Here is an 11,851-nt window from a genome sequence, read left to right as displayed (position 1 = left end):
TATGTTTAGTGTTAATATCCTGTAGGGTTCCTGTTATGTTCTTGTTTTTAAATTGGGTCAATGTAAAGCTGACTGTACAAGAACATCTAGGCTTCAGTTATTATAAATGAACCCAAGCAAAAGCATTTATCCACTACACTGAGGATAGCCATTATATTGACAATTCTTTTGTAACAGTTACATGATAAACACCTATATACATTCATAATGGCTATAACTTCTTTAAAATAAACAAAAAGGCAAATTTCTACTAAATTATGCAGCTTTAAGTATAAACTTTATGCCCTTGAACTAAGCATTTTTATTAGGATAATCCCAATGCAGTTAGTTCTTTTGGGTATTAAAAGACTAGGATGTTCCCTAAGATCATTGAGAGTGAAATGTCGGTAAATACCATACTGAACTATACTTTGCACTCATGATGACCTATTGTTCAAGATTTATACATAAGTTTTGGAGACTACCTTATTGGTCTGGTTTGTGTAGACTGGTATAGCAACAACAGTAGCTATCACTGCTAGAAAATAATCTTACCACAAAAAAGGTTAAGAAATCTTGTCATAATCCATCGTGAGAAAATACTAATAAAACAATAATAAAAAAAATGCTTTCCATTAAAGATATCACCATCACTCATTATTGGACCCATAGCCAAACACCACCTAGTACAACAACAAAGAAAAATCAAGACCGAAACTGGTTGAAATGCATTTCTACAGACGTTACAAAATGAGAAATATAACTAAGTTTAAACTAATGAGATAAAAATATTTTCCAAAGGCAAATTAAAAATAAAATACTACGTATTGTTAAATTCACTTGATAAATTCTGCACATGCATTAACCATTTGATATGTACTGAGAAAGTCACCTTGATATTTTTGACAATCTTCAAAAAAATAATTCTTACGACAATAAAAATGAAATTGATCGAATCTTAAAATACAAATAATATCAATCATACCTCATTCAAAACCACTGCTTGTCTAGAAATACAAAGAAAGAAAAATTACTTCAAAGTTTAAAGTACTCTTCAAAACAACCTGTTTGACAACAATTCACTGAATGTCGTAATTAATAAAAATTCACAATGTAGTAATTGAAGGTATTAAAACTTGGGAAAAAAAATAAGTACGTACATCTTGAAGAAATCCCATATTCTTTAAAAAATAATCCAATGGCAGTTTGCTTACATTATGAAATTCAACAACTGCATTTTAAGAAATAAACTTCTTTAAATGAGGTCCAATCTACAGTTTTGTTACTACAAACTACTCAAGAAGCAAATACCCTGGACTGTGATATAGTACACATAAAAAGTAACCAACAACAAAATTACTGATATTCAGTTACTGACAATGAAGATCTACCAGCAAACCAATACAGGTATTTCTTGCATAATGACAGTAACTGATTCTGAAACATGAGACAACTGCCTAAAAAACCACCTAGGTCCCCAATGAAAAAGGAAACGCAAACCACTGTGAGATAACTACATTCTTTTAGCAGTCTTTTGAATAAAAATTATACTCTAATTAAAAAAAATTCTAAGCACAGGTTTGAGTGAAATAAATGTGGTGTATAGCAGCGATCAGAGACTTTAAATAGCCCTTTCCACCGTGGGTAGTAACACTTAACTTTCTGTCCAACCTTGAAATAATGGTCTGGTCCTCTTGTCAGTGATGTTTCTGTGCTAACACAGGCACTTAGTTTAGTAGACTAGTCCCTTCCAAGCAATTCCTCAGCACCAATGCATCTGGTATGTGTTACACATTTCATCCTCGAAGTCTCCAGCCCATAATTCACTGAGAATCTGCACTGGTCTTCTCACTGTCCTTCAATACAGATGTTCAGACAGTGAAAATACAGCGCTGGACTGCGATATTTCAAACAAGATTGCTTGTGGATGCAAGTCCTGATCCTTTGTTCTCTCCCGGCACATCATTGCCAGCATAAATTCCAGCAAACCATAGAGCCTTTCACATAATCCTTCACATTTAAGGTTATAACACATCATTAAGAGCTAATTGGTGCTCACCTCTTAGTGGTTGAGCATTTCCTTATGGAATCCTACTCTGCTGAAAACTAAGCAACACCTCTGCTACACACACCATTTTTGGGAGTGATCTGCTGATGAGTTGGCCCTAATTAAAAAGATGGTTTTGAGAATGGGGAATGGTGCACACATCACAATTTCACGTGACAGAGGCATACCAGTAGATGTTGCAATGTCATACGCACTGGGAAGATGATTTGTGTATGCAGCCAAAGACAACTCATGCAAGCACTGCCAAACCTCACAGTAGTACAATATAGGGTTATTCAGGCATCACTGATGAGATAAAAAGTTTTCTCACAGTGCATATGACACACTCATTATCACTGATGTAAGCATAGTGAGTTATGCCGGGCATATAGCTCAAACAAGAGACTCTGTCCAACCTTAATGCAATCGTTGTTCAACATAAGCAGCGCGAATACCTTGTGAATAGAAGAAAAATAAATGGCACCAAAATTATTTAATGCCTCCTATGCTTAGATCATATCCACCTCATGATAACCCACTACTGGCAATAAGAGAGGAATCACCTGAGCAAGGGTCTAATAGAAGAATAATGTCCCCTCAGTAAAGTTTATATGAAAGGATGTGTGATGTGATGAAGCCAGAGCTTGTGCCACCAGACAGGCTACAGTAAAAAACAGAGAGCACTCTAAAGTTAATTCAAAACCCTATTCCACCTATATAAGAAAGTCTGTAAAAGGAAATTCTTCCACGGCCTCTCCCCAATGTCTTGCTGATGGATTCCAGAGCAAATGACGCCAGAAAGGAAAGAGATCGTGATACGGCCGACATTGAATGAAAAATACAGTGTTAATGGCGCCGTTTCTAAAAACAAAAGCAAAAGCAGCTCAGGTACTTGACTCTTAAACACACTACTATACAAAAAAAAAAAATCTTCATAATGTTTAACATAAAGCTACAGTAATACCAACAGGGAACATATAATATATATATATATATATATATATATATATCTATATATATATATATATAATATATATATATATATATATACGATGTTGCATAAGCAAAGCTTTCTTCTGTTAAAAAAAATCAAAGTAACAATGTCAATAACATTTATGAGTGTAATACTGTAGATGCTAGAGAAGCAAGTTACTAATCAAAATATACGTAGTAACTGCGTGAATTAAAAGCAGTTGCTGATAATGAATATGTTAATAATCATGCTGATAAGAACAGCAACAACTAATCAGCACCAGGTAATCATCAGGAAAACATCATGATGCAATTATTAGGAGGTACGAGAAAGTACAGACCAAAAAAACGGTGCAAGATCCTTACCCGAAGTCGGTCACTACTACTTTAGAAATAAAAACTCAGCCAACATACAATAAGGTCTTAGGTACATCCACATGTACCCAACTAAAGCAAATATACCAGACATTTTACAAAATTATTGTAAGTTTTACTAATCCACTAAGACGCAAATCCTTTCTACAGTGAAAACAGAATCCACAATACAGGTGAACCTGTTGGTAGCACCATCAATGTACAGATTTCAAAGTTAGAACGAATGAAATTAAATTTTAAAACGACTGAGGGCGCATATTACAAAAAAAAAAAATCACTATATAAACTAGAGTACGCTTTCTCAACACGTAGTAGCTCGGCCCAAAGAAAACAATGAAGGGATCTCTTTTGAAATGCAAAAACACCTGGAACCCTTCAACAAAGCCATTCTAATTACATTTCTACAATAACCCTGGTCTTGATTTACCATCAGTCAAGTTTTAATTTCGTGTCTGCGAGAAAGTTCCTCATCCATTTACTGAATCATTTTTAGCTTAGTATCACATCTCGAGATAGCTCTACTGTGATTCATTCCACAAAAATTCCTGTGAACAGTTCAGACTATATTGCATGCACACAGCGCCAAAGGCGAATGACAAAGGATGTGCATACAAAGAAATAGGAACATTACGGTCTATGGAAGTCTTCAGAACGATGGAAGCTAGAACTCTGTCATTTTATACCAACGTATAAGGCAAAATAAAAACAGATAAGCATGCAAAAACAATTAGACCAAACAGTGAAAACCTTCAATCGGTAGATCTCAACCTACAAAAAGTTTATCCTTACCGAAAAGGCTATATTGCACATAGCATTCATGTACCCTCATAAAGTCCTCGAGTATTTTCGGCACTAAGACCCACTCGCCTCCCTTACGGGAAATACTTACGGTAAATATGATAGTATCATCTAGAATCAGGTGCTGCAACTGAATGGTTCACAAGGACACTCGTCTCCAGTGGCACGATCCACGACCATTTTAAGATAAACATTAAAAAAAAAGTCATGACATCTGGAAAATATGTATTCCATTCAGTTTTAACATCTGACCAATATTCTCTCTCTCTCTCTCTCAAGATACAAAACGTATACCATTCCTTGGGTGATTGAGTGCTGGATGCTCACTGAATAGGAGCCGAGGGCGGCATCAAGCCAGTTCAATCTAACAACATGCATATCAGGAGCGGTGGCACCAATGGTAAAGGTTAATTTGAAGCTACGATCACATGTCAAGGGCGTGCGTGAGGCTGGAGAGCGACATTGGGGTTTATGCTGGATATTGTCAGAGTCAGCAGTTCTTATACCAAATTCACTAACCATAATATTAGCTCCCGGTCTAACTCTCTCTCTCTCTATCTCTCTCTCTCTCTCTCTCTCTCTCTCTCTCTCTCTCTCTCTCTCTCTCTCTCTCTCTCTCTCTCTACTCTCTCTCTCTCTTCTTTCATGCTTTTAACTTCTACGTCCCCGTCCCTCCTGTGTGGTGTGTGTGTGTGTGTGTTGCCTATAACAGTTCACATATTGCATACATCTGTGTGTCTGGTAACTATTCGGACAACCCGGTCCGCAGTGAAAGTGGAAAGTTGTCCTTCACCATAAAGTAATCCGATTATCCGACTGTCCTTATTCGATGACAACATGGTGCCAAGAGGTATTACGAAAACAAGCACCGATCTCCTTCCGTCCCCTACGGCATTCTTTATTTACTATTCTCAGCGCGGGTCTAGACCGTGATTGAGATAACACAAGCGGAGAAACGGTTTCGGTTGTCTCATAACTTTTCCTAATAAACAACGTACACATGTTCATGATACTAACATTCTAACAGGCAGGAAGAAATATGTTTGTGACGAGCGGATAATTGCAGAAGGTTTCATCGGTTGGAATTATGGAGGAGAGAGAGAGAGAGAGAGAGAGAGAGAGAGAGAGAGAGAGAGAGAGAGAGAGAGAGAGAGAGAGAGGCGGCCATATACCTTTCCAAATCAATCTCGGTCCTTGCAAGGCACTTTAGTTGGTTCCTAAAATTAAAATACAGGACGCAGCGAACCCTATCTACTTTAGAAACGGACTGAATTCACGATGTGCCTTTCTAAAGGGAGGCCAGTTTCATGATTACAGAAAACGGAGGAGAGAGGAGAGTACCTCATTCAAGAAGTGAACGGTTTGGTTTTGTTCTGCATAGCCTAATAAACTTCTCGGGGTCAGGCTCGCCAGATGTAGAAACTAAAAGTGGAAGGAAATATGAGTTACACAAGTCCCTCAATGAAATGGAAGATCCGTCACTTGAAAGATAAAGACATTCAAGGAAAGATGGAGAACGGGAATTGGGAAAGCAATCTTAAATGTGCGCAATAGAAGAATCAGCCACGGAAACAAAGAAAAGAAAATTAGAGAGTAAATTCAGAGTGTAAGCCTATGCCTTTTCTGGGTCATCTCACACACTTCCAGTATTTGCATTTGTGGGAATCGCACATTTTCGGGTGTGTTGGCGGGATGCCTTTTCCTTTATGCAAGCTGTTTAAGTCTGGAATTCTCTACCAGATTCTTGTTGCTCCTTCGAAAAGAAAATCTATCTAAGGTCCAAAGCTTATTTACGTTACAGTGGCCCACAGATACATAAAAATAAATACATAAATGCGCATAGCCGTGAACTGCGTTGCGAATATATACATATGTGCGCATTGCCGTGAACTAGGTTGGGAAGACTTGACGCAATATGGTTAGGGAATCAAGCACATTGACTCAACCTATCATCAACATAATTTTTTTTTTTACAAACAGTGCAACGACCATTTCACGTAGTTCTCCACTCTCTCTCTCTCTCTCTCTCTCTCTCTCTCTCTCTCTCTCTTTAACTATTGTTCCACCCACTCTCTCTCTCTCTCTCTCTCTCTCTCTCTCTCTCTCTCTCTCTCTCTCTCTCTCTCGAACTATTGTTACACGCGTTCGTTATTTTTGAGCATCACAAAAGGGGAAAGCAGTATTACGGTGCACAGTTTCCAGGAAATCATAAGAAAGAGAGAGAGAGAGAGAGAGAGAGAGAGAGAGAGAGAGAGAGAGAGAGAGAGAGAGAGAGAGAGAATGTTGGTTTACGCAACCATACGGAAATGAAAGTTCTACTAGGTATGGCATGGTGCAGAAATGGATAGCTTCGGTCCTTCCTTATCGAGACGGGACTGCTAATGACCAAGAAAGCGGTCATATACAAGGAAGTCTCATTCATAGGAGGGAAAACGGGACGAAAGAAAAATTCAGGCGGTTTATCATATCTGTTTCTAATCAGGTTTTACGGAACATTAAAATGGTGCTACTTTGTCGTCTTGTTATCTACACGTCACCTCCGAGGCGCTGATATTAAACATGGCGGATCTCAATGGACGCCGTGTTTAGTACCTGCTAATATAATTTGTCGACTACACAAATAAAAATGGGTGATTATAATACTCTGATCACCGAGGTGCTAGTCAAAGTCTACACTGAGAATGCTAGTACTCAACAGGGCGTCCCATTGAAATCCGCCATGTTTAGTACTAGCACGGCGTCTCGGAGGCAGCGCGTAGATAACAAGCCAAAGTAACCATTAAATATTCATTCTTTTCTTTAGATAAGAGACGCTATCCAGGAGGCTGAGAGCTTCCGAAAGACTTTACTCTCTTTATTTTCCAATTGATACTGTAATCAAAAATGTTTTTTCTTTTTTTTTTTCTTAAATTATTTTCACAATTCCAAGGGCTGTAACCACACAAACATTTTTCGAGCTATTCTATCTAAATGTTTTTTGATAGTGTGATAAGGGTCCTTATTTCTAAATGCATGAGAGAGAGAGAGAGAGAGAGAGAGAGAGAGAGAGAGAGAGAGAGAGAGAGAGAGAGAGAGACTGCTTAAAATGTTACCTGCACACATCAAAGTATAAAAAGTTACGTTCCTGTGTTTGATTCCATAACTATTACTACCGTATGAGAACCACGAATCCTCGAGGGCAACTTTTATACAGAGACCGGAGCGTATCCTTTCATGCTATGCGTCGAAAGGACCGCCTCTTCAAGGTTAGGCCGACGTTGAGGTATAAAAATAGGCAAGCCTACGACTACTACTCACAAAGCTTCATTTCAGGATTTGCCTCCTTGAAGACAGCGCGGTGAGTGAGCTGACGAACTGAAGTTCTTCCCGTTTAGGTGCAAACATGAAGGTAAGAGTTTTTTTCGGATGAACATACACGTAATCACACACACACACACACACACACACACACACAATATGGTAGCTGATAGGCACGTTTCTAACACATTGCTGATTATGAATTTTTGACGCTTATAAACACGTGACTTTTTTCTCTTCGCTAGTATTAAGCTACAAATATCTTTTGAAATCCAGTTCACTATAACTCGGGATAAACTTACACCGTGTGAAAAATACAGTTGGCAAGTGTTTTGTTCCTGGTAGGATTACTATTGTATATATCTAGATATAAAAATTAACCCCTAAGTATAGTGGGCTGGATTCCAAGAGAGATATGTAGCTTAATATTTGCGAATAGAAAAAAAAAAGTCACGTGTGTATAAGCCACAAGAATTCATTATCAGGAATGTATCACAAACTTACCTAGAATGTTGGAGATGGGGTGACACATACATCCATATATATATATATATATATATATATATATATATATATAATATAATATATATATATATATTATACATAAAGACAAAATTCACTAAAGGAAGTGAAACAATGGAGTAACCGCTATGAGGCCTTTCAAAAGTCTGCTTGGTAAAGGATGAGAATAGAAAGGCCTCGCAGAGGTTGCTCCAGTTTTGCTTTCATTCGTAGATTTTGCCTTACGTATATATTGGATTGACGAGCTAAGAAAATTTGCGGATATAGAATGGCGTAGGAAGGTCATAAACAGAAGGGAGTGGAAAGACACGTTTGAGGCCTTTGTCCTGCAGTGGACTAGCAACGGCTGATGATGATGATGATGATGATGATGATGATGATGATTATATATATATATATATATATATATATATATATATATATATATATATATATATATATATATATATTACACATACACATATTAACAAAACGAACCCTATTCATATGGCACAAGTCAAACAGGGGTTGGTGTTCATTAGAGAGAAGTAACAGAGGGTGATATTGATACAAATTACAGAAAGAAGAGATCAGGTAGTAGGAAAGAAAAAAATAGATAAAATTAAGTATACATATAATTTGTTTTTAATGAAACAGAATATAAAACGTTAAAATGAGACCACCTTTCCCTTTCACACTCGTTGCAGGCCACCATCCTCCTAGTGTTGTTATGCTTCGTATTCTTGGTGGGCACCGCAGAGGCCGTGCCCAGTAAAGGTGACTTGGCCGCGCCTGCTGGTGGGCCCGAGGAACCGGACACCAGGCCGCCCCTCACTCCCGAATACGTAAAAAGCCGCGTTGACATCGCCTTCGAAAGAGTGAAGAAATATTTATCTTTCTGGTGGGGAGGTTCAGGCTAATATTGCACGCTATATCGTAGGACTACATAAATATAGAAGAAGAAGAGTGGCTACAGTCAGCTGTTAAGGATGTTGCACGAGCCAATGACCACCAGCGGGGCTTTCAGACAATTCTACTTTGATTTCTTTGTAAAATAAAACTTTTTTTTATCAACTTTGATTTTCATTAATTACCTAAAATAGTTTTCTTTTAAAGTAATGAGCAAATGTCCTGATTGACAATTCATTAACACGATCACTTCCTTTTACCGATGAAAAGGCGTTGCCTTATTTCTTGCATGATTATTTGTATTCACCTTTGAACACAACTTCAGATGAGTTTGCAGATGTTTAATAAAGGTTGGAAGAGAAGGCTTTGAAAGGCCTCTTCATCTTTGAAGTAAATTAATAATGCCTGCCTTTGGGACGCCCTATAAAGACAATAAGTGCGGCCCTTCGACACGGCAAAAATCCTTTTGTTGTTTTACTCCTGACATAACATGACGTGACCCGACCTCCAGCTTACTCGGGCTGTGCTAAAATCTACGGCCAAATAGCACATTGTTTCACCAACGAAAATTAAAATAAATACGCTGTATTTCATTGTATAAAATAATTGTTCTGTACTGTATAACATGCATATTATTTTGTACATTTTCATTCTAATAAATAAATCATAATTACTGTATCCTAAAATTCCTGTGGTTGTAACTCATCGCCAAACACCTTTTTCAGACCATTTTAGGCTTCTCCATAGGGCTCTCCTAACCCCAGCAGCAGCAGCAACAACAACAACAACAATAACAACAACAAAGTAGTTTGTAGGCTGACTCCCAGAGTAAGCGAAAATACTTTGATTCCTGAATCAAAGGGGAACGGTTATCAAGAGATAATCACTAAATCACGATAGCATAATAGGTTCGTAAGTTCATTATATGTGATGTAAATGATAGATCACTGCTCTCTCCTGTTCACACGAAATAAAACTGTAGGTATATTATGGTAAACAAAGTGATATTCTCTGTTCTCTATGCAGATGAAACCTGGTTGGAATCTAGTGTGACACACACACACATATATTATATATATTATAGCCTCTATATATAATATATATATATATATATATTATATATATATATATATATATATATATATATATATATATATATATATATATATTATATATATATATATATATATATATATATATATATATTATATCTTAACCCCCTTTTATTAAAACTACACAAATTGGAAACCCTTACCTGTTGTCAATGGTGCCCTCTGTCTGCAACCATGTCGTTAGGCTATTAAGATCACGTAAGTATAAAATTATACTATTTATTACCCAAAGCAGATGAATATAGAATAGAACAAAAGGATTAACAAGTCATAGTGACAAAAACCCAAATCTGCCCATAAAAAAAACTATTAAGTTATCACTCTACCCTCCTGACTAAGAATTCACTCCCAGACCCAGAATGTCAATAAGTTCATTATATTAGTCAGGTTAGAGATTCCCGTCTCTAGTACCATGGAATAGAACCCATCTTTACGATGGGGGTTTTCTCTCCCGACACCTGGCGTGTACCAACTGACCTCTTTGTTCTCACCAAAAGGAATGTGACTTTCGCAAGTGCCTTGGTCTATTAGACCTGTAACATCCGTACAAACGAATGTACATGCTTGACGACAAGACAAGCGGTCTCTCGATTAAAACCCTTACGTACCCAAATTCCTTCACTCAAGTAAGCTGCCTCTACAGCTCAGCCTGTCTCCAAGCAAGACATGATATGTGATTCACTAACATTACACACTTGTAAGATGGCTCGGCCACCTATGTCCTCTGTGCACTCCTGTCGCACACCACATCAGCAACTAATGCACAATGTATCAATTTACCACATGACTTAGGGCTACCTCCGTTGCTGGAGCCCTTGTGCTTTGTCGAATGCACAAAAGTTTAAGAACTCCTAGCGCACAAATTGTGATCAGTATAGCACCTAACATGATCATTAATATTGGTATTATGTAACGGTCACTAAATGAAAGTCTCATCCTCGTCACTAAGATAAGCAGAACTCGACGAATAGTTGTAGATGCACGTCGAGTGCGTAAACCAACTCGAAACAACTCAGCACGCGCCATTATTCTGTGTCTGCGACCCTCGTGAGTGTACCCAACACCATCTCGTCGCGAAACTGTAGATTCGACGTTTTCTACTGAAGGAAACATGGTCACCACCCCGTTGTCAAGGAAATATCTCGTGACTTCCATGCAAGTGCTACTCGCACCCGCCTCATCGAAGACTGTAGACTCCTGATTTATCCCAGAACGTATCCTGAGACGATATATCAAAGACATCTCATCCTTTGCAAAGGCAGTCCACAGAAACGCCATTCGTGTGCAGAATTGACTCGACCTCTGGTACTGTAGAACGAAGTCGTTTCCATCGCCACCATCACGTAGAGTTGGGAATTCTCTAAAGTCATTGTGTGTCCGTATTTATAAGGTGGTCTACATGGCCATAAAATAACTAAAGTCTTGCTTTACCCCACAAATCCGTCATTAATTAATATACTCAATCTACTAGTCAAATATTAAAAGTTCCTCGCTAAACAAAATATAATCTTTACCCACTGAATCCTCACAAATAATCCCATATACGACAAACACGCTATCAAAAGAGAACCCATAAAGTCTAACAGCAAAAACCCCTTTATGGTTTATATAACTAACTTCCATAAAATATAATGCCGAGCACCCCTTCTATCTAACTCACATACCCTGACAAATTATATCTATCTAAAAATAAAAATGCTATTCAGAGCTTAACCCCCATTACATCATCTCTCGTAAGAAAAGAAAAAAAAGAAAAAAAAGGAAAAAAGGAGGAGTAATAACAACAATAATAAGTGAACTTTCCCCATTACACAGCGCACATAAGAGAAAAAAGTAACATACTATATAATTCAATATCTTT

The 11,851-nt window shown here is 37.6% G+C and overlaps 1 long non-coding RNA gene across 1 annotated transcript; it reads left to right on the top strand.

The window, feature by feature from the left end:
* The first annotated feature begins 6,543 nt into the window (after nucleotides 1–6,543).
* Nucleotides 6,544–9,043, top strand: LOC135210563 (uncharacterized). The gene is made up of 2 exons (XR_010313543.1): nucleotides 6,544–7,559; nucleotides 8,677–9,043. It is a non-coding gene; the product is annotated as an uncharacterized LOC135210563 (long non-coding RNA).
* The last annotated feature ends 2,808 nt before the right edge of the window (nucleotides 9,044–11,851 follow it).

Source organism: Macrobrachium nipponense, chromosome 39 (genome assembly GCF_015104395.2).
Source record: "Macrobrachium nipponense isolate FS-2020 chromosome 39, ASM1510439v2, whole genome shotgun sequence".
In the NCBI taxonomy this organism is placed as follows: domain Eukaryota; kingdom Metazoa; phylum Arthropoda; class Malacostraca; order Decapoda; family Palaemonidae; genus Macrobrachium; species Macrobrachium nipponense.
This window is presented reverse-complemented; position numbering and strand designations above follow the sequence as displayed.